At 38.0% G+C, this 12,555-nt stretch overlaps 1 protein-coding gene across 3 annotated transcripts in view; it reads left to right on the top strand.

Moving 5' to 3' along the window:
* The first annotated feature begins 11,272 nt into the window (after positions 1-11,272).
* LOC149218839 (cytochrome C oxidase assembly protein) overlaps positions 11,273-12,555 on the top strand; it is a 46,326-nt gene continuing 45,043 nt past the window's right edge. For all 3 annotated transcript variants that reach the window (XM_089384163.1, XM_089384162.1, XM_089384161.1), the window contains exon 1: positions 11,273-11,496. The gene's annotated coding sequence lies outside the window, so the exon portion shown is untranslated. The remainder of the gene's footprint in view (positions 11,497-12,555) is intronic.

The following is a 12,555-nucleotide window of genomic DNA, read 5'->3' on the forward strand; positions in this document are numbered from 1 at the left end:
ATTATTCATGATGGATTCATACTCCTCCACCATGGCATCCACCCATGCTTGCTGGAAAGCAAACTTTTCAAAGGAACATGGCTACAAATCTATCAACTCTGTCATGAGAGCCATGTATCCTGTGTATCTATCTGGTGATCTGCATTTTCCGTGTGAGGAACTAGGAAGTCCAACATGCTCCTGAGCTTCCTACACCAATCTGTCAACCAACCTGGTCCTCTTCCTCCCTTCTCTGGGAGTCACTATGTGAGTGGGTGCCTCCACTCGGCCTGCTCTTTGATCCTCATCATGTGGCTGCTCCACATCATCCTCCTGGAATGCTCTCTTGCTCTTAGGCAAGGACTGGCTCTATGAATCTAATTAAGGCTCCTCCTTGAGAGCTAGAAGCTTCTCATATGGTGATGTGCTCAACTCTTTCTCTAGAGAACTACTCATGGCTTTCTCCTCATCGAATCTCACATCCCTTCTCAAAATAGTCTTTTTGAGAGAGGGAATGTACACCCCGTAAACATGTGTTGTCTCAATATAGCCTACAACGAATCGCCTCTTTGCAGTAGGCTTCACCTTCTTCCTATCATCTTTGGACACATGAGAATACACCATGGATCCAAAAAATGTGAAAGTGGGAGACATCTGGCTTCCTCCCAATGAAATCCTCCTCAGGTGTAATCATCCCAAGAACTCTGTGAGAACTCTTATTTTGCAAGTACATAGTTGTGTTGCATGCATCTTCCAACAAGAATAAGGGCAACCCTCAATCATGCAACATGGCTCTAACAATCCCAACAATACTCCTATTATTCTTCTCTGCAACCCCATTTTGTTGAGGATTATGGGGTGAAATCAACTCCCTCCTAATGCCCTCCTTGACACATAAATCTCTGAAGGCATTTGAAATATACTCTCCTCCATTATCACTCCTCATGGACTTGATTTTATTCCCTATCTCATTTTCAACTAAGGCATTGAAATCCACAAACTTGGAATAGACCTCATCTTTCTTCTTCATGAAATAAATCCAACACTTGTGATAAAAAATAATTAATGAAGATCACATAATACTTGTGCTTATCGAGTGAAACTATGGAGAATGGGCCACAAACATCTGTATGAACTCTCTCTAGAATAGCTCCAACTCTGTTATCTCATCCCTAAAAGGAATATTTGGCATACTTGCCAAGAGTGCAACCCTTGCACACATCATCCTTCTTAAGCATGCTCTGAGGTAGCCTAGTGGTAATCTTCTTGAGTATCTTCAAAGCTTCGTGATGTAGATGTCCCATGCACCTGTGCCACATCTCTATAACATCTTGGCCTGAACAAACTTTACCTTACTACTTAAGGATGCACATGCATCCATCTCCAACTTGTAGAGGTTTTTGATCCCATCACTAATCTACCTGAATTGACCTAAAGTAGAATGCTTGAGGTAGGCCTTCCCCTTGCTGAATACTACATCATACCCTTTGACTTCAAGGACTGCTACTGAGACAAGGTTTTTCTTCAATCTTGGGACATACATCACATTCTTGAGATGGAGGAGGGAACCAAATTCCCTCTTGAAGCTTATTGTACCAACCTTTTTGGTCATATATCTGGCATCATCTCCAAGTTCGATATGGAATTGCATGTATTTTTCCTCCAAGCTGCTAAATAACTCTTTATTCCCTATCATGTGGAATGAAGCCCCTGATTCGATATACCACACACTATCTCGAACTGAGCTTGCCATGCAAGCTATTAGAGAGAAATCCAATTTGCACTGAGAAGAGATGGCTTCTCCTCCTGCTATTTTTGTAACATGCTTATTGGATTTCTTGTTTGGACATTTTGTAGCATAATGCCCAAATTCATGGCAATGAAAACAATTAATTTTGTGAAGATCATTTTTTCTTGCCTCCATTTTGACTAGATTCAGGCTTGCCTTAGGCCGTCTTTCCCTTAGCTTTATTCCCTTTGTTAGCTAGTGCAAAGTTCTCCTCCTCATCAACCCTAGCTAAGACTCCATGTCTTGTATTCCTCCTTATCTCTTCTTGCACCAGATCTGACCATAATTGATCCCAATCAGGGAGCTTATCTCTGCCATTCACAACATCCTAGAAACTATGTCAAGATTTTGGAAGCCAAGAAGAGCAAGGCTCACCATCTTTGATTATGGAACTGTCTCACCAACACCTCCAAGTTCATCTCTCACTTTAGCTAACCTGGATAGATATGTAACAATGGGCTCATCCTTGCCCATTCAAATGCTCCTCAATTTGTACTTCAAAGCAAGTCTTTTGGCATCACTACTACTTCGAAAAGATCAATAAGGGCCTTCCACATCTGGAATGATGTCTCCTTCCCATGCAAATTTGGAGCAATATGGTCTCTAACTCCTCCTAGGATTGTCCTCCTAGCTTTGGCAATATCCTTCCTCCATTGAGTTAGCTGCTGAGCATCTGATGTAGGAGCTTTAGGAATATTAATCCTAATGTATTCAAAAACTCCATTATCATCTAACACAACCTCCATCATGTCCTTCCATGCATAGAAATTCCAAGTTCCTTCTAGGGCATGCTTTGTCCTCAAACCATAATCTGGCATGAATCTTGCACTTGTATAATTCATGCACCAACAGTGTTGGGTCCCTATAATACTAGTGATTACCCATTACTATTGTAGTTGTACCCATTATTAATATTGTTGTGCCCCTATTGTCCCCATATTGTTATTACTGTGCCCCATAGAATCCCTCTATTGTTATTTTTGTGGCTTTATATTATTATTGTTAGGTCGGCTGGGTTATATTGTGACTCCTTAGACTCCTATATATAGAAAGGAGGTTTTGTCATTTGAATAATCCAAGAATTTTTCATTTATGTAATGTAAAGGAGGTTTCCCCCTCGAAGAGGCTGAATTTTAAGGTGTTGATCTATCTTTTCTATCTTTTCCTTGAGCTAGTTTCATAACATTTGGTATCAGAGCTTTGGATTCTAGGGTTTTGCTGCTCCAAACAGGTCATCGTGGAATTTTCACTATAACTTTTTTTCTGCGATGCTTCAGAAGCTAAAAAAAAACCCATTTGAGAATAAATTGCGCTGAACCTCGGGTCCGAATTTCAGAGCTTTTTGTGTTATATTTGTGGAGATATGATATGAGGAAGTTGGTCTTTTTGCAGACTCCTGAATTACATTCCAATCAGGTTACCTGGGGAAAATCGTCATAACTTTCTCTCTGAGCATCGGATTGAAATTCTGTAAGAAGTTACAGAAAGAGGACGGACTATAGTTTCTTGTATATATTTTTCAGAGCCAAAGGTCAAAACAGTGACTCGTGGAACGTCATACAAGTTCGCTCTACTGAATTAGTCTATAATCAGGTCACTGCGGGAGATTTGGCATAACTCTTCATTGGAGAATCCAATTGGGGTCAGACTGGTGGCATTGGGAAGAGGACACAGAGGGCTACCGTAGGTCGCAATTTCAGAACTAGATGATTCGAAATTACAAAGATACATCAAAGGCAATATCGAGCTCCTACAAAATGAAAAAAGGTGTGTAAATTTTTTAAATTTTTGCTTAAGCTTGGTTTGAAAAATTATTTTGAAGGAATTCAAAGGGCATAGTAGAGCATTAGTATCAGTAACTGATGCCCCGAGGAAAGAAAATTCAAACACCTAGTAAGCAATCTGAAAGCTCTGGCATGACTCATGAAGAAGAGGAAGAAATGCTACATGATATATCAAAATTACAAGACCAAGTGCAACAAATTTCACTCTCACAAAAGCTAACAGAAGCTAAGATAAATGGCGTGGAATCTAAGATAAAGGGCGTGGAAGCCAAGATTGACGATTTGAAGATATATTTGAAGGCAGATTTGACAAATTTTCTACAAGAAATACTTACTAATGGTGAAATGGGAGTAAAGGAAACTCATGATGCAAACAAAGGAAATGTTAATCATGATTTCATAGACTCTAATGTTGGATCGAAGGCGCACCATATTCCAAAAATTGATATGAGGAAGTTTGATGGCAAGGATCCTGCAACATGGATATTACAGATGGAGCAATTTTTCGATCTCAATAATGTGCAAAATACACAAAAGGTACGTATTGCAACTTTATATTTGGAACCAAATCAGTTTGTATGGTATCAATGGCTTTGCTCTTGTAAACAATTTATCACTTGGGCAATTTTTACGAAAGAATTGATAGCACATTATGAGAATACAAAAAGCAACATTTTTTTTAGCCAATTGATAAGTCTCAAACAAAAGGGTTCAATAATGGAGCACATTGAGGAGTTCCAAAAATTGAACATAAGGGTAAAAAATATTCCAAAGGAGCATAGGATTGATGTGTTCATAGGGTCTTTAAAGGATAATATCCAACATGATGTTCGCCTTTGGGAACCTGATTCATTAGAGAAGGCATTCAGGTTAGCAAGAAAAATGGAAAGCAAAATTATGGCAACCAGGAAGCATACCACTCACAACTATAAAGACAGAAGTGTTGTTGCCGCTAGTCTTCCACAACCTATAAGGTTGACACCACAACAATTGGAAGAAAAAAGAGCAAAAGGGCTTTGTTACAGTTGTGATAGCAAATACACTAAAGGTCATAAGTGTGCTGAGAAGAAATTATTCTACATAGATTGTGAAGAGGAAGAAGAAAAGGAGCAAGAAAGGTCAAAAGAAGAGGATATACTCCAGGAACAAAGCCTAGATGAAGAACAAATGAATCCGGCCATATCTTGTAATGCATTGGCAGGAATTACCACTCCTCAAACCATCAAGATAGAAGGACAAATCAAGAAGAAAAAGGTAATAGTGTTGATTGATTCAGGAAGTACCCACAATTTTATTCATTGTAAGGTAGAAAAAGAATTGAATTGCTTCTTATATCCAGCACCAGAGTGTCAAGTGATGGTTGCAAATGGAGGAACAATAAATTGCTCTGGAAAGTGCCATAATATCAAGCTGTCCATGGGAGAATATGTATTGACTAGCCCAATGCTTTCCATTCCAATGGGAGGTGCTGATGTTGTATTAGGAGTCCAATGGCTACAATCCTTGGGTACAATAGCTTTTAATTTTGAAGAACTTTTCATGAAATTTTCTGTGGAAGGAAAGGAAGTTGAATTAAGGGGTATTGCAGGAAAACCAGGAAAGATAATAAGCTCTAACGGTATGACAAAGCTTCTAAAAAAGGAACAAAAAGGTGTAATTGCACAATTATGTTCGCCAGATGTTTCCACATTGGAATCATCTATTTCTCCAGATCTCCAAAAAGTCTTGGACAATCATTCCAAGGTATTTGAGATTCCCAAAGGTCTCCCACCTATTCGTGAACATGATCATGCTATTCATCTGATTCCAGGAAGTGTTCCTCCAAACATCAGGCCGTACAGATATCCCTATGCCCAAAAGAGTGAAATTGAGCGTATGGTTGCAGAAATGCTAGAGTCTGGTATAATTCAACCGAGTCAAAGTTCTTTCTCTGCTCCAGTAGTATTGGTGCACAAGAAGGATGGATCATGGCGCATGTGTCCGGATTATAGGGAGCTCAACAAGCTCACTATTAAAGATAAGTTTCCCATTCCTGTCATTGATCAATTACTGGATGAATTGCATTGATCAATTTACTTCACCAAGTTGGATCCTCGTTCAGGATATCATCAAATCAGAATGAAGACTGAAGACATTCCGAAAACAACATTTAGAACTCATGAGGGTCATTATGAATTTTTGGTCATGCCTTTTGGCCTTACCAATGCACCCTCAACATTTCAAGGTTTGATGAATTCAATTTTCAAACAATTCCTTAGAAAATTTGTGTTAGTATTTTTTGATGATATACTAATCTACAACAAGTCTTGGAAGGATCATGTTGAACATGTTGACAGGGTGCTACAACTATTGGAGGAGAAACAATTATATGCAAAAAGATCCAAATGTTTCTTTGGAGTACAAGAGGAGGAATATCTGGGTCATATTGTATCTCATGAAGGAGTTAAGGTAGACCCTAGCAAAATTAAAGCCATTAAGGAATGGAAAATCTCCACATCCATAAAACATCTGCGAGGATTTCTCGGGTTGACAGGGTATTATCGCAAGTTTTTTAAGAATTAGGGGAGAATAGCAGCACCTCTAACAACACTATTGAAAAAAGATGCATTTTCATGGACTCCAGAAGCAACAAATGCCTTCGAACATCTTAAAGAGGCAATATGCCAAGCACCTGTCTTAGCTACACCAGACTTCACAAAAACCTTTATTGTGGAATGTGATGCTTCAGGAAATGGAATTGGTGTTGTTTTAATGCAAGATGAAAGAGCCATTGCTTTTTAAAGTCATCCAATCAAGGGAAAGTTTTTACACAAAGATATTTATGAGAAGGAAATGTTGGCAATACTCCATGCACTTAAGAAATGGCGACCCTACCTAATGGGAAGACACTTCAAGGTAAAAACGGATCATGATAGCCTTAAATACTTTTTAGAACAAAGATTATCCTCTGAAGAGCAAAAAAAGTGGGTCACAAAGATGTTGGGTTATGACTTTGAAATCATCTACAAAAAAGGGAAGCAAAATGTGGTGGCAGATGCACTCTCAAGAAAGGATGAGGATGTGGAAGCATTGTTGTGCGCCATTTCTATTATCCAACTAGATTGGATAAACGAAGCAAGGGAGGAATGGAAGAATGACGAAGAAGTGTGGGCACTTATTCGAAAGTTACAACAAGATTTCAGTACGTCGGATACATTTAGCTGGAAAATTGATTCGTTATGGTACAAAGATCGCTTATACCTCTGTAAGAATTCCCAGCTAAAACAAAAGATTCTTATGGAATTGCACACTTCTCCCATAGGAGGGCACTCGGGATTTTTAAAAACTTACCACAGGGTTAAGAAGGAATTTTTTGGGATGGCCTTAAATCATATATTCAAAAGTTTGTGGCGGAATGTTTGGTTTGCCAACAAAATAAAGTTGAAACAATTAAGACATCAGGTCTATTACAACCTTTATCCATTCCAAGCCAATGTTGGGAGGAGGTTTCAATGGATTTTATCACAGGTTTACCCAAGTCTGAGGGAAAGAGTGTCATCATGGTGGTAGTTGACAGACTTACCAAGTATGCACACTTTTGTGTATTATCACGTCCATTTAAAGCTAGTACAGTTTCTACTGCATTTATGGAAACAATTCAAAAGCTACATGGAAACCCAAAGATTATTGTAAGTGACAGAGATCCCATTTTCACTGGAAGTTTTTGGACAAAATTATTTTCTTGTCTTGGTACTTAGTTAGCTCATAGCTCATCTTATCATCCTCAATCTGATGGGCAAACTGAGATAGTAAACAAATGTTTTGGAGGATATCTTCGTTGCTTTGTATCTGATAAACAGACACAATGGATCAAATGGTTGCCTCTGGCTGAATGGTGGTATAACACTTCCTTCCATACAGCAAAAAAAATGACCCCATTTATGGCACTTTATGGGTATCAGCCACCATCCATCACATCATATTTAAGAGAAAATTCTAAGGTTCAAGCAACGGAACTTCACATCGAACATCAACAACAAGTCCTCCAACTCTTAAAGGATAACCTCGTGTTGGCACATAATAGAATGAAACAACAGGCAGATCAACATCGCAGTGAAAGAAGTTTTGATGTAGGTGATTGGGTATTCCTACGGCTACAACCATATAAGAAAATGTCCCTCAAGCAAGCTAAGAAGGATAATAAATTATCACCAAAGTATTATGGTCCGTACAAGGTGTTGCAAAAGATTGGTACTATGGCATACAAATTGGAGCTTCCTGCAACTTCTCGATTGCACCCAGTTTTCCATGTTTCATGTTTAAAGAAGGTTATAGGTGATAAGCTCCCAATTTAAACAATATTGCCAGAACTTGACGAGGAAGGAAAAATTATATTGGAACCAGAAGCAGTCACAGAAACAAGAACTCGACAGCTACGAAATCGATCAATTTCAGAGTATCTTATTGAGTGGAAGAACTTATGTGCTGAAGATTCCACATGGGAGGATGAGAATTTTATACAGAAAGCATCCAGAACTACTCAAGCGTTGAGGACAACACTTTTTTGAAGGAGAGGGGCATGTTGGGTCCCTATAATACTAGTGATTACCCCATTACTATTGTAGTTGTACCCATTATTAATATTGTTGTGCCCCTATTGTCCCCATATTGTTATTACTGTGCCCCATAAAATCCCTTTATTGTTATTTTTGTGGCTTTATATCATTATTGTTAGGTCGGCTGGGTTATATTGTGACTCCTTAGACTCCTATATATAGAAAGGAGGTTTTTTCATTTGAATCATCCAAGAATTGTTCATTTATGTAATGTAAAGGAGGTTGCCCCCTCGAAGAGGCTGAATTTTAAGGCGTTGATCTATCTTTTCTATCTTTTTCTTGAGCTGGTTTCATAACAAACTGATATTTTCTTCAACTTGCTTTGAATATGATCAAGGAACTTGGTCTCTGTCTTGTTTTCTACTCTGATACGATGTAAACAATCCTTGAAACCTTGTAACTGTTAATGAGAGCAAACTGATCTGCAAAAGACACAAGATTTCTCTACCAAAATTTTGCGGAAAGAAAACAATGAATAGAAACACAATCACACGTAGAAATTTATCTGGGGAACCCAATTCGGAAAAACTGCTCTTTCTTGTATTATCAACTGAGAAATCTGATCTATTACAAAGAATTTACTTCAAGTATTAACCCTCTACAATACTGATCAACTCCTCTTAAGAATTTCCCAACACTTAGCCAAATAAACCTAGAAGGAAGCACCTATTTCATTGCGTAATTCAACCACTGAAAAAAGGAATTTCTCTTATTTCCTTATGCAATTCCCAAAAGAAATAGACATGCTTAATTCTCAAGCTTGTACATAAAACATGTTGTACAATAATGAATTACAATTGAGCCTTCATCCAATCTCAATAGGCAATTTGAATTGCATGACCTACTAGGGCTAATTTTAAGCACTGCAACTAGTTAATTGAGAGTAAGTTGAGTTAACATCAATTCAACTGCCCATCTAAACTCATAACAATCTCTATTCTAGAACTAGAGATCAGTTAATTGATAGACACTGGAGATAACTCCACTAGTTAGCTAATTTTAGCCATCAACTGGTCCACAACTCACTGAAAGCCATCTAACTCGAATTAACTGACAAATAACTAGCGATAGGCCACATCACACATGTTGACTGACAAATAACTAGTGATAGGCCACATCACACATATTAACTGACAGCTAATTTGAATTATATGACACTGAATTCAAATTTGCTTCTTTGAATAAGGCACACGTCAAAATAAGCCCTTCCTTGCTACAATTTTAACAATGGTTCAACATGAATGGGCTATTTTCCTTTCTAAGTAGATCAACTTGGATGTGGAGGGGGGCACATATGTTCTTTAATTCTTTCACTTGAAACTGTAACTCATCCAACTGGAGCAAGGTCTCATCTTTTCCATCATGGTGGTCCAACAATACCTTTCCCAACAAAGACTTCATTTGCTAGAACATGCCTATCGTGTGCAAATATTGGTTATGTCTGCCTTTAATGTTTCTGGTGTTTGGGATCCATGAAGCCATCGTAGCTGCAATTTCTATATCAGAAAGACAATCCCGTTCTTTGATGATTTCTTCCTTTGGTTCCTATAATTCACTCTACATATGAGATGGAGTGTGTTTATGAAACTGACGTGCCAAATAGTTTGCCCAAAAATAAGGATTGGAGCAATCATGAGCCTCATAATAAGTAGCCCCTCATTGAAAATGAGCATGCTTGTGAGTCATTGCTAGCACAAACTCCACCCTCCTTCCAACTCTTGGTTGATCAATCTTCACTCTAAAACCATACCACCAACGATGATACAAGAAAAATATAATTCCTAGTCTTTTCCACTAGAGAGGTGGGTAACAGGGAAGGAAACAACGCAACAAGTCTACAAAGTAATGAACCACCAACAAAGACTCTCCACCCCCCCGCCCCAATAAATTGTTCTCCATGCAACACCAAGATCTAGATACAAGACACTATTAAAATGACAACCCAACTTAAATTCTGCCACATCATGCTTCCATGCGAAATTAGAATCCCACACTTTGTAATTGCATGACAATAGTTGAACAGGGTGGTGCGACGACTAACAAAGGTGAAATGCCATAATGTGAAGAATTGAAGTTAAACCTGAACGCATTAATTAAGGGGGATGGCACGACATGTCCCTTCCCGTTATTACTCAATGAGATGCCCGCCATGCACTCTCCCACCCATTAATAATCTCGACACCACATACAAAAAATATATAATATAGATATTGCTTATATAAAAATGTAAAACTATATTTTCTTTATAGTAAAATTAATACATATTATTATAATTATAAGATATTAAAATTTATATATCATTTATTTTTTATTTTTTTTTGGTTCGTCAAGTTGTCTGTCATCCTCCAGGCTTGACGTTTGGCTTGAGGAGCCATGGCCCAAGGGTATCTAATCCGTCAAAGTCACTTGGGAATCGCACCCGGCCTGGGCCACACCAGCCTTAAGCCGAATGTATTTTTTAGCATGTCTTCTCCCCCTAGCACATGGCACAACCACCCCCTGTGAGATTTGATCCTCGATCGCCTTGCTTACAAGACCCATCCTCAACCGATTGTACTAATAAAACTTTATACCATTATAATTTAAAAAAAAATAACATAATAATGATTATATAATTTTTTTTCATAATATAAAATTAATACATGTCAATCTGATTATAAAATATTAAAATCATATATCCATATATAAAATAGTATTTTTTAACCCATATAAAATAGTAATTTTTTATAAAAATAATTATCATATTATACCACTAATTCCAAGATATAAAACATTATAGATATATCAAAATTCCAATTGGCAATGGCCATCTAAAAGGCGTTGCTCTCTCTTATTTCAAATCCTCTCTGCTCGACAACGTTGGTCTTTTAGTTCCCATCCTCCCTGAGCGAACAATGTAATCATATTTAATATCGTATCCACTTAAAAAAACAAAAATAAAAAATCAAGCAATAAATATTTTTACAAAAACATTCAAAAAATTACTTTAAAATAAAAAGAATCAATAAATATTTTTAGGAAAACATTCAAAAAGTACTCTAAAATAATACACGAATTTTGCAATTTTTTCGCAAAGGAAAAAAAATGGATGCGTAGTGCTCTTAACTATTAAATCGATAATTATGGACACCATCAAATGCTTTCAGGGGACTTCGATAAATTCAGAGGACTTTGATAAGCCGGCCACATGTATTTTTGGGTTTTCTGAGTCGTATTCACCCCTTCCACATTGCATTCACAGCGTTTGGTAGCCTCTCGCCGCTGTTTTCCTGTTTGTCGACCGGTTCGTGGATTCGGTGGGTTTTGTCGGCAGAGGTGAAGCCACTGTGGGTAGTCATCGATCTACGAGGTACTATTGTTGGTTTTTGCCTTTTTATTTATTTTTGGTAATCTTACGATTACATCTTTGATCATTGGACACTTAGCTACTGCTATTGCAGCATACTGTTAGGCCTTTGAACGTTGTGATTAAACCCAAAAAATATACTCTGGGGCTTTGCCAGAAATACCCACCTCTGTTGGTCTGTGCTTGTTTTGTTTGCGGTTTGTGCTCTGGACTTTTCCTATTGCCAGGGGCCTCCTTGTAGGAGTCCTTGTAATTTCTTGTCAAAATTTATAATATTATGGTCATTCAGCGATCTCGTACTGTTTTCATTTGCTTGTCCATTTTTCTCGGTGACCTCGTTTACCTGCTCGTGGAGTTTCATGAAAAACATAATATAAGCCTCGTTTAGTCCTTTCACTGGTTTTGGTCTTTTTGGTTAGAGTTTGTGCTGATGTTTGGGTTAAAAGTGATTCCTCAATCCTTGTTGAAACACTGGATTCAAGGTAGGCATCCACACTTTTATATAAATTATAAGGGTGGCTGTAGCTCACCGGCAGATCAGCTTATTAACCGAGGGTGAATACGAGGCTCTGGGTTTGATTCTTACCCTGTCCTCTCTTTTTTTTGGTTTTACTGGAACAAGAATTTATGGGGAATAGGTAATTTCGAAAGATCCGTTGCCACTATTAAACGAGATACAACTATTTCATAAATGCTACACATGCGCCAGTTACAACATGTTTTCAGAGACTTTTTCAGAGACTTAAACCTATGCCGCTGACTTTTTCAGAGACTTAAACCTTTGTCGCTGAGGAAACTAATTGTTCGCCGAACCAGCCGAGCGAAGATCCTTTGACTTATCTTCTTTGATCCACTTATAGGTGTACAGGTCAAAAAAACATTTAATAGTCTTTTTGAGTGCAATCACACCTTCAACCACTACCTCATGAGGCAAGGTGTCCCATGGCTCTAGCGAAGCATTTATGGAAATAAACCTTACCCAAGATTCTTATCCCGTTGAAGCTATTGCCTAAGCATGCTTAAATGTTGGAATCTAGAAAGCACTTGTTTTAACCTGGGTCT

Source organism: Pinus tabuliformis, chromosome Q (genome assembly GCF_031772625.1).
Source record: "Pinus tabuliformis cultivar Carrire ecotype Pingquan chromosome Q, CPIR1, whole genome shotgun sequence".
Taxonomy (NCBI): Eukaryota; Viridiplantae; Streptophyta; class Pinopsida; order Pinales; family Pinaceae; genus Pinus; species Pinus tabuliformis.